Source organism: Mus caroli, chromosome 3 (genome assembly GCF_900094665.2).
Source record: "Mus caroli chromosome 3, CAROLI_EIJ_v1.1, whole genome shotgun sequence".
Classification (NCBI taxonomy): Eukaryota; Metazoa; Chordata; class Mammalia; order Rodentia; family Muridae; genus Mus; species Mus caroli.
The window spans coordinates 46,400,507-46,416,181 of record NC_034572.1 but is presented as its reverse complement, the minus strand read 5'-3'; the positions used below and the strand labels follow the sequence as shown (position 1 = coordinate 46,416,181).

Below are 15,675 nucleotides of genomic sequence, written 5' to 3'. Positions count from 1 at the left end.
GCGTAAGGTAGACGACGGTGATTTTAGTCTCTCACTATTTCCAGAGCTTTGATCTGAACCCAGTAAAGAAATGAACGTCCTAGATGATGAATCTTGTCCTTGTCTTTTTCCTTCTCTCTCAAACAAATCCTTAAACCCACAGTTCATGATGGCACCCTAACCCACACCAAAAACCAGTAATAATGATAGTAGGTGTCTCAGTCACAGTTCTATTGCTGTGAAGACACACCATAACCAAGGCAACTCTTAGGAAAGGAAGCATTAGATTTTCAGAGACTTAGTCTATTATCAACACAGCAACAGGCAGGCAGGCAGGCAGGCAGGCAGGCAGGCAGGCAGGCAGAAAGAGGCCAGGCACTTCACTGAGAACAGGTATTGAGGGGGAAAGGAGGGAAAAATCTAGAAGGATACTTGAGAGTGTGCTGGAGGGTCAGGCAGCATTTTAGAAGGTCACTAAGAAGGACTGTAGGAACAGAACTTAGGAAAGTAAAATAGGCTTATTTTTTTATCACTACATCTGGGGAGGAAGATGCAGGCTGTGGGCTTCAGCTCAGTCCGCTTCTTACCTGAGACACCATTTGCATAAGACTCTAAAAAACTTTGATCAAAGATCATTTTTTAAAACCCTTAAATTCTTCCAGGTAACAGATTGCTTTCTCTGAATCATTCCATTTTTTTTTTTTTTTTTTTGTCGTTGTTGTTCTAAAACCGAGAGGAGGAAAATAGTTAAAATTAGCCACCTTTTTATAATGCATTTGCTGAAACCAATTAGTAATTATTTTTTAACATAGCAGTTGGTGTGAGAGGGGTGATAATGTATTTACAATATAAACTTAGCATCATTAATGAGATTGTTATTTCTATACGAAAGCGAGGCTATTGGGAGCTGTTCCCTTGATGGCAGAGCAGCGGACTCTATAAAGACTCTTTTAAGAAATGGTCCCGCAATAGTAACGTGTGTCAGGCTGTGTCTTTGAAGAGAAATGATGAGGGCGGCTTTTCAAGACCTTCCATACTAAAAGAATAATACTTTTTATCTTAATAGTTAATGTTTGACCCTTTAGACACCCACACAGTATGGCTCTTGTACAGTAAAATACGGAGATGGATCAAAACTCCCAGTTCCTGGCAACGAACGTACCTTTTTGTACTAATTCTTGTTCAGTCTAATATTAGCCCTTTCCCTTCTAGATTCCCATATTTGGATTCAGAGTGAGACTTTCTTTTTAACTCCTCATTTAGTCGATGCTGGCACTAGCTTAGCTCCCCCTCTGTCAGCTTGATATTCAGCTTCGGTCTGACCTAATTCTGCTCAGGCAATGAACACTTTTTGGTCAAAAATAGTTAAGAGCAAGGAGAAAAGAGGAGGAGTGGGTAAAGTGCCACACCTTTCTTGCACTAGCATGTGTGTCAAGGTATCTGCAGCATAAAACAAGGCATAGGTGTCTTTTGGCATCTGCAGGAGGAGAGGGCCAGCAGACCTCCAATACCAAGCTCTGAAGATATACATGTCCTTTAATAGAAGGTAGCAACGGGTTTGTGTTTAATCTGTGCATCTGCATATCTTCCTGGATACTTAGTGACATCCTCATACCTTACATAATATAATATAAATGCTTTATAAAGATCACATTGCTTAGGGTTGAAGGATGGGGGACAGCCTATACAGATGCAATACGAATGCAATATATCCAGGACTCTTTCCCACTTGGAGTTGGTGGAATACACAGAAACAGAATACACAGAAACGAATAACTGATTGTGTTTTTGCAATTTTTCCATGTTCAGTGAGCACCCAGTTGCCCTAGTTCTCAGACCTAGGAAGTTCAATTCACCTCAGCATCCCGACACACAGAGGGATCTCCTGAGTGAGATTAGAAGGCAGAAGTACCAGAGTGGGTGGTGCCTGCCCTTGGTGTGAGGTTCCCAGTGCCCTTCCAAGAACCGAGATGACTGTCCTTGCTTATGAGTAGGGTGTCTCCATTTGTGTGACACGGATGCCCTGTTTCCATCTGTGTGACATGCCACAGGGAATCTCTTATATTCAGCAAACAAAGGGCTGACCTTGGGCTCTGCGTTCTGCTTGCTGATGAAGCATACAGCAGGCAGCCTAGGAGTCAAAACATCCATAATTCAGCTCAGATTGCGGGAGACAGGATTTATCATTATTTTTCCATCTTATAATTTTTGTTTTGCTTTAGAACTCCATTCCCAAGAACAGCCCCCGATGTATTGCTTTGCTTTGCATATGGCTACGAGTTGCCTGTTTGAAGTCCTCACAACCCGTTTTCTTTACAAAAGGATCAGTTTCCTCAAGCACAGAGCTAGTGAATTTTTGCTTCCCAGACTCCCTCATAGCTGATTATGAACATGTGAATGGATTCTGGCAAGCATGATGTAAGCTAAAATATGTTGTGGACCTTCCAGAATAGTCCCTCACCCCAGCTCACTGCCTAAAACACTGCCATCCACATTGTTTACCTAATTATAGCTTTTTTTGCACCTCTACTCTGTATTCTTTAGTGAAATATATCAGGAACAACTTAAAGTGGAGGACTATTTTTTTTTAAGGCAGCAATGATGTGTGTGTGCGCGCGCGTGTGCATTTGCGCGTGCACATGCACGTGCGTGCACACGCGCGCACATGTGTGTACTCACATAGGTACACATGTACACCTTTCTGTATCATCATCTGTAAGGTTATAGAAGTAATGAAAGAAACAATATTCAACATGAAATGAGTGTGAATAAAACAAAGTTGGCAGAAATGAGACATAAAATGCACAGCAATACATAGCCACAAGGCACACACACACAATTCATATCTGTTAATACAGGACTTGACTGAATTTCAAGACAGGTGTTTGTAACTGGACTCTGGTTTCCAATCTCCTCACAGGAGTCTTTTTTTTTTTTTTTCCAGGTTTTTGGTTTTTTTTCGAGACAGGGTTTCTCTGTGTAGCCCTGGCTGTCCTGGAAGTCACTCTGTAGACCAGGCTGGCCTCGAACTCAGAAATCCGCCTGCCTCTGCTTCCCAAGTGCTGGGATTAAAGGTGTGCGCCACCATCGCCCGGCTCTCACAGGAGTCTTAATGCACATTCATCCTTGACACTGTGCAGAGAGGATGAGACAAGGCAAGGTTGGTTTCCCCCTTTAGAGACACAGAGAACCACGGATGCTCGGCTCCCAGCTGTCTCTGAGAGAGAGTCCCTCGGGAACTGACAAAAATCCAAGCCGGACACAGTTGCTAACCTCTCTCCAACATCTGGCACCTCCGTCTCCAGCTTAACTGGAAAGCTACTGAGATGACTCTTTATGATAGAAAAGAAATCATTAAAAGATTTTCTAACAAATTATTTCTAATCATCAAACTTCTTTAAAACACAGGTGTGGATGAAACTATCTTTGTGATGTTTCCATAATATACATACATGAAAGAGAATGTCCCACCCAGTGTAAAGGATTATGACAAAATTCAGTGACCCGTAATAATGCTAATTCCAACAGTAGCTAATACAATAGTCTTCCCAGGGACATGGGATTTAATAAAAATTGTTTCAAAATTATGGCAGATAAAAAAGAATGGCATTGGTACCGTGTATCCTTATCTCCCAGTGATAATATCACAACTTGGTGCTTCCATCCTCTGATAGCTAGCTAAGCCTGGGCCCCACCATAAATTGCACAGCATGTCAGTAGTTTAAGAAAGAGTGAGTGATTTGGATAAAGAACATTTCTAGAGGATTTTCAGCGTTCTGTAATCAGCACAAATGTATCCAAGATAGGAACGGCCTACAGAGTCATGGGTTCCTGAGCTGGGGGGCTATGACTGAGACTTTGTCAGTGGGTCTACTCTGAGTACTCCTTTGTAGAGAGACGTGGGTAGCTATGATGTGTGCCACAGAGGCCTGGCCACATGGGAACTTTGCTGTGGTCCTCCAAGCTCAGGAATGAAGGAACAAAGAAGGCAGGAGGTAGAGAAAGCACAACAGAAATTGAGAGTGATTCTTTGATGTACTGTGAAATGCTGGACAAGTCTGAGACTGATCACTGATTGTTGGGGAGGGGGGAGAACAAATTTTGTGCTACATCACTATAAGTTGGGTTTTCCACTGTCTCTGCAGTTATCTTATACCTAACTAACATGGCAGGCCATGGACACTATGCAGCCTTCCCTTTTCCCTCTGCTAAGGCCAATCTCCTCTCACATACAAGGATTAACAAGAAGGCTCTTAAAAAAAAAAAAAGTCTTCACTTCTTTGCTCATTATGCCTTTTGGACGTTTTCCTGATACTGTCTCCTTTGCATCATCTGTTTATCCAGCAGGGAGGGAGTATGATGTCCTTACAGAGGTGAGTGGAGGGCTGAGCTGAGTCCCAAGAGGCCCTTGATGTCCTTGCTCCTATGAAGTTTGCTTTCTTCATCTCAGAGCTACCAGGATCATACTCCCAGACTGGCTTGCCTGTGTTCTGCAAGGTTGGCATGGGGGGTGACTTTGCACAAATGGCTCTGGGATCTTTGGGGACAGGAAAGCACCAGGGGCTTTCTGCATAAAGGGACCTGAGAATATGTAGAAAAACCAACCTCACTGTGTTCGATGTCAAAGGGTTTCAAGAGGTTTAAATGTGCCCCACCCCCCAACCACCTTGATGCTTTCTGAGCTTCGGCCACACAATGATGACCATTTCTATTCTTCCAAGGAAAGTCAAACATTGTACAAATGGCAGCAAGTCCTTTGTGTAACATCCCTGAAATCTAGGTCACTGTAACTTTCTAGTTCCATTTTGTTGATAGGAAACTTGCTCGAGAAACTGTCTGTCCTAGTTAAGGTTTTACAGTTGTGAACAGACACCATGCCCAAAGCAAGTCTTATAAAGGACAACATTTAATTGGGACTGGCTTACAGGTTCAGAGGTTCAGTCCATTAACATCAGGCAGGCGTATGGCAGGATCCAGGCAGGCATAGTACAGGCAGAGCTGAGAGTTCTACATCTTCATCTGCAGGCTGCTAGCAGAATACTGGCTTCCAGGCAGCTAGGATGAAGGTATTAAAGCCCACACCCACAGTGACACACCTACTCCAACAGGGCCATACTTTCTAATTGTGCCACTCCCTGGGCCGAGCATATACAAATCATTATACCATCTATACTGGTGCTTTTCCATTGCACCCTTGAGGTCAAGAAACAGAACGAAGGAAGTCTATTCCAAAGAATTCAGATAAATGTGGATCCAGATGTTGTTATGTTTCTGGTCACATTCATGCCAAGTCATCTAGACCAACCCCTGAAAACTGCATATAAGAGATCAAAACCAGGTTGGTTATTAATCCATCTCAGTTGAAGACCAGCCCTAAGATGCTATGACATCAAAGAAAGGCAGACACATCTAGAATCACACACAGTGCAATGTACCAGGCACTTCCTGGTAGAGGTTTGGTTCTTGACAACATCAAGGCCAGGAGAAAGAGGAGTGAACTGCCTTCAGCTGATAACAGAATTAGTCACAGCCCTGGAGCTTCCACTCTGTTAAAAAGGTGCGCACACCACTCCAATGGCTTTGTCTATTATAGTTAGTGGGGAAACTATTGGGAAAACTAACAAGGGTTATTCTGGACAACCGGTGGTTGAGCTCAGCTCCTACAGTTGCAGATTTGGTGAAGGATTTGGCATGAGGCGTGAAGGATCCTTGCTCTTATGGCTGCTGTTTTAGGATGATAGCGATACTCCACTTCCACTGCCCTCCGTGGGTCCTGCTTCCAACTCTTACCTGCTGTACAGCATTGGAAAGATAACTTCCCTCTGTATGCTTCAGTTTCTTCCTCTGGCACATGGTGGCTGCAATGGTACCTTCCCCCATAAGGTTTTCTGAGGACAACATGAGGTGAGTATATACTCCCTGACAGAACACTATGATCGTAGCAACTGGTTTATATTGATTAATACTACTAGTGATTAATGTTACTAATAAAAAGATAAATGCAATTGCATTGTCTACTGCATTTAGTGGCTTTATAGTAGTCTTGGGTATCTGTATTCATTTGCAAAAGGTCTCTAATGAGACCGAATAGTCCAGGGATCTCTGATAGAGCATGAACTGATATAACAGAGGTGTGGCATTTACTTACCTGTCTCGGGTTCTTGTCCAGGTCAAACCAACGATATCTATAGGTGTTCCAGTCTGCAACTCAGCTCTCCTGCTCCATGCTGAAAAGAGATGGCCTTTTCACAGTGGCAACGTCTGTGGATGGCTCTTTTTCTCTGATACAACAAGGAGACGATACTGACATGGTCTGGGTGGACCAGTCTACCAGCCTAGCCTCCAATGTTGAAGGACCCATTTTGGTCCATGCTCAAACTATTGAAGATGCTGTGAGACCTGCAGCCTGGTTTCTGTTCATTCTGTCCTTGGGATGAATACTGACCCCAGTGCTCACCCATACCTACAATGCCCTCCCCACCTTCAAGGAAGCACATTACTGACTGCACCATCTCTCCAGGCTGCACAAATTCATTCATTCAAGAACTGACTTGCACCAGCCTATCCTCACAGAGGGACTGGTTCCCCATTCTTCAGGACCCCCTCCCCCATACCTACCATGGTGTCCATAATCCTTCGTGACAGCTTATTTATGTAACTGTTTTTGTGTTTTTGTTTCTCCGGTGCCTATCACGGTACCTGATTAAGACACATAAGTCCTCCACTTTACTAGAAATGGATCTTTGTACAGTTTGACCTAGAGTAGGCACTTGGCAAAAACCTACTGACCTCCAGCTAAACATTCGGAAACATTGTAAGGTTTAGTAACTTGTCCAGTAGGTTATAATCAACCACAGCATTACTTGAAAGCCAAACACATTTCTGCATTCAAGTCCCAGTCCTAAAAGTTCTCAATCAGATTTGTAAGACACAAGCACAAAACAATGGTGGGTCTCCAGGGCTCAGGCTGCTGTGTCTCAGTTGGCAGAGACTGTCCCGAATCACATTTTCTCGATTACTCCTCTGATCTTCTGTAGGCAAAGAAGCAAAGCCATCGAGGCTCCAACACCTCAAGTATAGATTGCCACCCTGTAATCAGCTTTGCCCTGAGATGAGACCTGAGTCAAATGTCTACCCCTGTTCTAATGATGAGCTCCAAGGAGCCTTGAGGATTCTGGGACTGGGACAAGAATAAAGTCAGATGGCTAGAGAGGCTGGATAGATACCTGTACAGATGACAGAGGTAAGACATAGAGGACAGAAAATAATGGAGGGGCACAGCACAGGCTCGTGAGAAAGCTTCCATTGTCCAGCCCCAGCCAAGTGTCGGCTCCTCCACCCTGTGTTTCCAGACCTGGAAATTTTTTGCTTTGGTTTGATTTTCTTTAGCTTTTTATTTGGTTCTTTGTAAATTTCACATCATGCACCCCAATCCCACTCATTTCTGTCTTCTCTCAGACCTGCCCCCAACCCTGAGAAGCTCCCCTTCAACAGGAAAAAGAAAAATCATCTCATTGTGGAAACTGTAGTGTGTCACAGTGTGCCCCACAGTACACCCTTTTTCCCACACTTCTTTGCTTGCAAATGCTCATTGCAACAACTTGTTGGTCTGTTACAAGGCTTCTGGCTTCTGCTACTCTATCAGTACTAGAACTTCACGGAGACTCATCTAGGATATCCCGTTGTTGCCCCATGTCTTGAAAATCTTTGGAGATGTGCTCTGTATCTGTAGGTCCAGCCCCTTCACGCACTCCAATAGCTCACTGATAGGGTAGATGTTGAGGTGGGCAAATTCAAAGCCCTGCATCTGGCCTGAGAGGTATCTGAGCTAGTCAGCCCAAGGGCTTACCCTAGGGGCCTGGCTCTCCTACACCCTCATTACCAGGGTTAGGTCTACTGTGTTGGCCAGGCAAGGTGCATGGCAGACTCTCTCACCTGCCACAGGTGGTGAGGAGGAGGATGAAAAAGGGTAGCTTCCCCTCCCCCACACCACCGCTCAGGAGATGTGTGGTAGGCCAGCTCTCCCACACTCACCTGCAACTTCCACAATGTGCAGGCATGCGCTCCTGAGTACAGCAGCTGGCTAGGGGCAGGTTCAGTTCTTCTACTCTCATGCCTCCAGGGCTAGCTCTCCTATGATGCCCAGGTGAGGGGTGAGGCTAGTTCTGCACAGTCTTCAGACATCAACGTGTCCCCTGGTGGTAGCACAGACCAGGGACATCCACCTGGCTTTGGTGGTAGCAGACCCCTACCGATATAGGCCCATGTACCCAGACATGGTCCCTAATGGCAGCATAATAAGGTCAGGCCCTCACCATGGTCCCAGGTGGCATCACCAGCTCCTCATATCTGGCTGTTGCTCACTACCCTTGTGTCTTTCCACTTCTTCTTTTCTTCGTTGTGCTCACTTCCTTCTGTTTCTATATCTCAGCCATTTACTTGCTTCTTAGTAGCACCCAGGCTCTCTGCATGATGGCACCTGGCAGGGGTGATTTTGGGCATGTTCTACATAATCTTCCCCCTCCCCACCCTCCACCTCCCACCATGCTGTACCAGGTTGGTGGACATCTCAAGCTAGATCCATGACCAGGTCCTAGGACACTAATCTTAAGCTCACTCCTGTCCGGGGCCCATGGACCCAGTCTGGCCGCTGGACTGGTAGAGACCTCACAAATTTCAAAGAGAAAAGTAAATATAGATCTTTATATAAAAAATTCCTAGTTTTTGAAACAGAGTCTAGTGTAACACACAATCTAACCTTGGGCAACCAGGCAACACAATAACTCAGAAAATGAGAGGGAGTCCTATAGTCAAAATACTCAAAAGAAAAATCTAATTTTAAATACTTTTACTTATCATTCCTGAAAATATTCTGGTGCCTGTTGGAACACATGTCCCAATTTTTAATTTAGAAAATACAGCTTTGATACTTCCAATTTAATTGCCACTTTAGACTGCCTTAGATATTAATAGTAGTCCCCAAAGTCCTAGACTCAAAGAAGAAACAGGCTTTCTCATATTAAAGGGAGAGAAGCGGGCTGAGCTACATAGTATTTATTTTAAAGAACCAAGAATGTTATAAACTGCCTCGGTATTTTCTAAATCTCAATGCATTTTTTTCCTTTGCTTTCGCTTGCTCACATCTCTCAATCTGTAAGTGTTTGGCTGGATTATTAGGAAATTAAATGTACTTGAGTCATTCTCAGGGATCTGGTTAATGATGAGGGCACACGTCATTAGGGAATTGCTACTCCCTTCTAAAAGTTCTGATCCAAGAGCAGGGAAAGCTGACAGGCAATGTCCCAACCTACTACCCAACAGCCTGTTATCCAAGGACCCACTACCGAACAGCCCACTACGCAGTAGGCAGCAGCACTAACTTCCCTAAGACATGCAGCATATTGGTCATTAGATGCCCATAGATGCCCATTGTGGAATACAGGAAACAACAACAACAACAAAACACTACATCCTGCACTCATCCAAGTCAGGTAATTACACTGACTGCAAACCATGCAGGCACAGAGCACCAGAAATCTTTCAGGGGGTCCTTTGTGCATGCCCTGCCTCTTCTAGAACGAGGCTAATTTGCTCCTGTTTCAGCCAGCTCCAGCCAAGAAAGCAGATGAAGGAGAGAAAGGAGAGTGAATTGTCAGCGTTATTGAAAAGACTCATGGTTAGTCACACTCTCTCACAGTACCACACCACTCATTAGCAGACCTGAGAACTGGCGTGCCTCCCACAGCTGAGCTCAGGACCTGGCAGGCCCCCTAGGGACCCACGAAGCCCTGTCTTCTCCCACACCCTGCAATGAGAAAGGCCAGTTTGGGCAAGCCTGAGTACAATTGAGTACCTGGATGCTAGGTGAATTTGTTTTATGTTCTGTGTTGCTTAAAATATAATTATTCAGGTGTTCAGCTGGGGTGAGAATCGAGGTGTCATATCGGTGTTAGGATGACACAGTTACCCGCCTAGAATGGCCATTTTTCTCCCCATCTTTCCCACGGAGGACCCAAGAAATGGCTAACTTGTCTGCCTTGCCTCCTCCAGTCAAAGCCGTTCTTCCTGGTGCTGGAAGCATTTTTTCTTGCTTGTCCAGCACCAGTAATCATAACTTCAACTACAGGGATGGCCCCCAAAGAATCCAAGCATCAAGGACACACCCAGGAGACTGACAAACTCTGGGAAAGCCAGGGGACTTACTGCAGAGTGTAACGCACAGACACCAACTCCAGTTCTCTGTTTGGCTTTCATTCCAGATGTTGGAGCTATAGCCTCGTATGAAGATTCCATTTCTAGGTAGGACAGCAACCCATCCCTGGTATTATTGAAAATAAACAATGCTCTCGAGTCATAACTCTATAAAGTTAGAACAAGACTAAGCAAAGAGATCTGGCTTCTGTTCGGATGGCCTGTACTCTCCGAAGAGAATCTCAAGCAAAGTACATGAGGCCAGGATATTGTAAGTGAATGCAACGAGGTGTTAACCACAGGGGATCGTGGGTAACAGTGAGCCATGATGGTTTTGATGAAAAGAGATGCATAGGCAATTGCACGCTTAGTTCTGCGGTCTCTCCTGTCAAAAGTCATTGCAACAGTGGTTGTCAAAATCATGTAACATAGCAAAGAGTATATGCAAGCTTACTTTGACTATATTATAGTGCCTGAAAACAATGACTCTGGCCCTGAAAGAAATCCATCATGATGATGGGGGCAGATGCGATAAGGCCTTGGAAATGTCGACTAAAAAACCTGATATAAATGTGAAAGACATATGTCAATGGACAGTCAACTTATGCCAAGCATAATAGTTGCCCTGTAGACAAGTCCCAGCACCAGTCTGCCTCCCAGGGAAGGAGAGGCAGGCCTGAGTGAATGTGAGCTAGTTATAGAAGGTGGCTTGAGGTACCATCTCTCCCCTGGTTAGCTTCAGCTGTCAACTCAGCACAATCCAGAGTTATTTGAGGGGGTCTCAGCTGGGGAATTGCCTTGATCAGATTGTCCTGTCAGCATGTCTATGGGATATCTTCTTGATTGCTAGTTGATGTAAGAAGACCCCGCCCCACTGTGGGCAGCAGCATCGCTAAGCAGATTAGGCTCCGCTGTATAATAAAGGTAGCTGAACGCGAGCCTTGGAGCAAGCTCGTGCACACTGCTCCTTCATGGTTTCTGCCCCCGTTCCTGCTTGAGCTCCTGCTCTGATTTTCTTCAAGAGTGGATTGCATCCTGGAAGTCCAAGATGAAATGAAATAAACCCTTTCTTCCTCAACTTGCTTTTGATCACGTTGCTTATCGCTGCAACAGAAAGCAAACCTGGACACCCTCCCATTATCTGAGTCCTCCAACCCCCCCCCCCACCATTGTCTGTGCTCCTGAGTATAGAGGCAAAGATTAATTAAAGTAACAGTTCACTTGACCCCTGAAGAAATTTATGAGTTGCTATGGTTCCCTAGTGTCTCCTTCCCCAAGGATGCTAGCCAGCTGTTTGTGACATGATGCTCATTCTCAGCCTGGCTATTATATGTATCATAAACACACCAACCAGCTTCTAAAGGTGTCTCCGATGCACACAAATGGGTTTAACAAGAAAGTGTCCGTCAGCTTCAATACTTTCATTACAGTCAGCCGTAGCTGTCATGTGCAGATTTACCTGGGCTTTGGCAGTATCTACGGAAAACACATCTGTATTGAACAAATATGAACTTTTTTCTTTCCTTTTTTCATCATACAATATACACATACATGACAGCTAATATTCCCATAGTCTTTACATTTGATTGTGCACTCTAAGTAATACAAACATTATTTAAAGTGTAGGGAGAGTGTGTGTAGGTTATATGCAACTACTGTGCCATTTTATATAAGTAACTTAAGACCCACCTTAGAATCTGACGTTGGAGCAGGATCCTGGAACACATATCTCAGGACCCACTGGACAGCTTGGCTTTCAGAAGAAAATGATATTGTTTTCATACTTTTCTTACATACCATCTAAAGTGCCACAAGTGTACTGACAACACTGAAACGCACCCCTATGAGGAAATAGTTTTCTCATTTCACAGAGACTCAGAGATCCACCATCATCACACCATTAGGATATGCCAGAGTTGGGACATGAACCTACCATCTTACGCTTAATTATTATGCTATTTAAGACACGAGGGCATGATTTCCTGTGGACACAGGCTCTGGTGCACCCAATGGACTTCTGAGAGTTTGGGAGGATGACTCTCTGGTGACATGAGGACCTGCCTATAACAGGACAAATAATTTGAGAAAATAAGGCCTTGGAGAGGCATGGCTTAGTGAGCAGCCAGCTTGGCTTGACTTCTACAGACAGTGACTCAGCAGGCCACTGGGCCTCTCTAGCTTCATGTTCACTGACTCTATCATGACATACTGGAGTTCATGTCTCGTGGGGTTGAGGAGCTGACCACTGGCTGGCTAACAGAATCGTTGAACATCCCTGAAAGGAGGTCACTCACAGTTAAAGGACATAAATGTAAAGAGAAGATTTAACATTATCTTATTTGTCACGGAGACTTGTAACCACAGGAAGAAATTCCTCTTAAAGTTTTCTTGAAAACGGTTGCTTTTCCTCACTTGGCAGTGGCTGTCGTCTCTGCTTAGTCTTTTTCTCCCCAGTATTTGGTAAATAATTCATATCTTTTTTTTTAATCAAGTTGCTGTGGAACCTCGCTGTGTCATGTATACTTCAGCTCTGAACCTTCTAGCTGCTATCCCTACATTCTCTTCAAGCTTCTGTAGGGGAGGCGCCATTGTGCAGTTGTGGCCAGAGCTTCTATCACTGCACACTGAGTAGCTGAGCCTTGGCTTGCCCTTCCCAATCATTGTCATCTGCACTGACACCCCTCCTCACAGCTTGGACATGTGTTGACAAGGCTCTGGCTGTGAGCCTGCTTTCCTCATAGAGGTCCAGTGCCTGCAATAACTGGATTTTTCTCTTGTGGTGGAGAGTAATTGGGTTAAACTCAGCAACATTTGACTCTGACTTACAAACGGCCTGATCTAGTTTGGGCCTCTGTGAACTCCAGGCGGGAATGAGCAGAACAGTTAGACAGATGTCCTCTGGCTGTCCTGTGACAATTTCAATGCACACTCAAGAGACATCACATGGAAATTTCTGGAGGGAGGCAGGGTTCGTGGGCTTAGGATGTAAGGTGAGCGTCTGGGGGGAAGCAAGGCTTGATCATATCACAATTCGAACTTATGGCCGTGCAAACGTTTTCATAGGAATAGATGGAAACACAGACATTCAGTGACACCTGTAAATCCAGACTTAGGAGGTACTGTGTGGGAGGGCATGTCAAAAAAAAAAAAAAAAGAGGTTTGCCCTGGTGTGCCACCGCCTCCCAGCTAGTACCTCTGTTTTATAATCCCACAAGGTCAGCACGGAATCAGAAAGATGTTCGAGTGCTAAGAGCATCTGGAAATTCAACCCTGCTGAAGATTGCTTCCTCCTCTGACCAGCAAGACCTATGTGCCTCCACTCTGGAGGACTCCTTGTGAGTTGGTGGCTGGAGAGCCAGTGAGATGTCCAGTTGTGAGGAACACTTTAACTAGTCACCCACAGCCTGCCAGAAGTAAAATACTATCTTGATATTTTTAAGACCATACTCTACAGTCAGGCACCAGAGGTTGGTAGGGTAAAGTGATTGTCCTGTCAACAAGCTTGGATTAGGTGTGTCTGTCCACATGCTAACAGAGCAGGAAAGGGTCCTGGGTGGATACCCCTCGAATTCTCTTCAGGAGCTTCAGCTTGCAAATGAGCAAGTGCATCTCAGGGTTGTGAGAGAGAGAGAGAGGAAGTCTTCAACACCCAATAGTTTCTAAATTATGAGTTAAAACAAATTAATGACTCCCAGATGAGGAAAGTTTCCATTGAGACATACGAGTCATCAGCCTAGGAAGAGGTCCCAGTGCCCTCAGCGTGTGCCAAACTGGTTCCCAGCTCAATAATCCTTTAGAGTCAACTGTCTCTTGCAGGGAGAGGCCGTCCCAGGAGGTGGCATGAATCATGAGTCAGACTGACACGGGAGAGACCATGAGGAACCAGCCAAGGTCTGATTCAAACTAAATGAGGATGAGGAAGGAACAGAGAAGCAGACCAAAGGTGCCCTCATCTAAGCATCTACCTGTGGTTGCACATCACCACGGAGCATCTGGGTGCACCCAGTCATACCCTTCCAAGAGGCGTTCCTTCATGCGACCTTGCTTACTCTCCACCTTGTGTGTGCTGTCACACTAAATGAAAGGGAAGCAGGATCCAGTGCTACCTTAAGTAGCTCTGAGGGTCAGTGACCCAGGCAGGAATCCTCTCAAACAAGCTCGTACCGCATTATGATTCTGTACACACTCCCCACAGAGGTATATTCACAGCTGTGGACGCCTCAGTTACCACACACACACACACACACACACGGTCAACAAATGCCCAATTCCAGGTCCTGGGGTCAACAGTGTCTCCTAAGCCTGCTATGTGACAGGCCCCAACCAAGCCAACTGAAAGTAGACACAGGAAGGTCAGTAAAATACGGTGCTGGCTGGCAACACTTAGGGATAGCTTGGGGGTCTAGGGCTACTGCTTTTTTTTTTTTCACTCAAACTTGTAGTAATAAAAACAGTAATAATGGCTTTTTAAAAATCTGCTATTTGTTGAGAATTTAGCAAATTACTTCATTCCATCTGCTCAGTATAAAATACTTTTTGGGCCTCAGAACATGCATCACAGTCTACTTCAGACTGAGTGAATTATTTTAGCTCTTCATCTCCATCGTGATGTTATTAAGGGTGGGGTGGTATTTAAAAGATGATTAAGGGACCCATACACACAACTGGGGTCAGGAACCTTTTGAAAGAGTTTGGGAGGACCAGTGTCTCCTTGGCTTGTCGTTCCCTTCTTTTATCTGGTGAGGACATGACGTTTTTCCCATCTGGAGGGCACAGGAAGAAAGGTTCCATCCTGGAAGCAGAGAGTGAACCCTCACCAGACACACCTGCAAACTCCTTGATCACAAACTTCTTGGCCTATAGAATCATGAGAAGCAAATTGCTGTTTGTAAATCTACCAGTTCCAACTGGTTATGACACCTTCTTCATGTGGACCAAGCCCAGCTCAGGCATACCTCCTCAGAACACAGCCCTACCACAGCTTAATCTACAGAGAGGGACAGAGCAACTCACACCTCAGGAATATTGTGTTATGGATCATTTTAGCAATGAGACTAAGATCGTAGCGCTTTGTCATTCAGCTTTCATATACATGATAAGAAAAATGCGGAGGTCTTTGATCCACTTAGACTTGAGATTTAGTCATTAGATATGCACTCACTGATAAGTGGATATTAGCCCAGAAACATAGAACACCCAAGATACAATTTGCAAAACATAAGAAAATCAAGGAGAGGGAAGACAAATGGGTGGATAATTCATTCCTCCTTAGAATAGGAAACAAAATACCCATGAAAGGAGTTACAGAGACAAAGTTTGGAGCTAAGATGAAAGGATGGACCATCCAGAGAATACCCCACTCGGGGATCCATCCCATAATCAGCCACCAAACCCAGACACTATTGCATATGCCAGAAAGATTTTGCTGAAGGGACCCTGCTATAGCTGTCTCGTATGAGGCTATGCCAGTGCCTGGCAAATACAGAAGTGGATGCTCACAGTCAT

General features: G+C 44.8%; 1 long non-coding RNA gene across 1 annotated transcript in view; it reads right to left on the bottom strand.

Moving 5' to 3' along the window:
- Positions 1–690: 690 nt before the first annotated feature.
- Positions 691–15,675, bottom strand: part of LOC110290594 — a 36,870-nt gene continuing 21,885 nt past the window's right edge. The window contains exons 2-4 of the long non-coding RNA XR_002377464.1: positions 6,128–6,260; positions 5,770–5,867; positions 691–2,110 (exon numbers count right to left, since the gene is read on the bottom strand). This is a non-coding gene — a long non-coding RNA (uncharacterized LOC110290594). The remainder of the gene's footprint in view (positions 2,111–5,769; positions 5,868–6,127; positions 6,261–15,675) is intronic.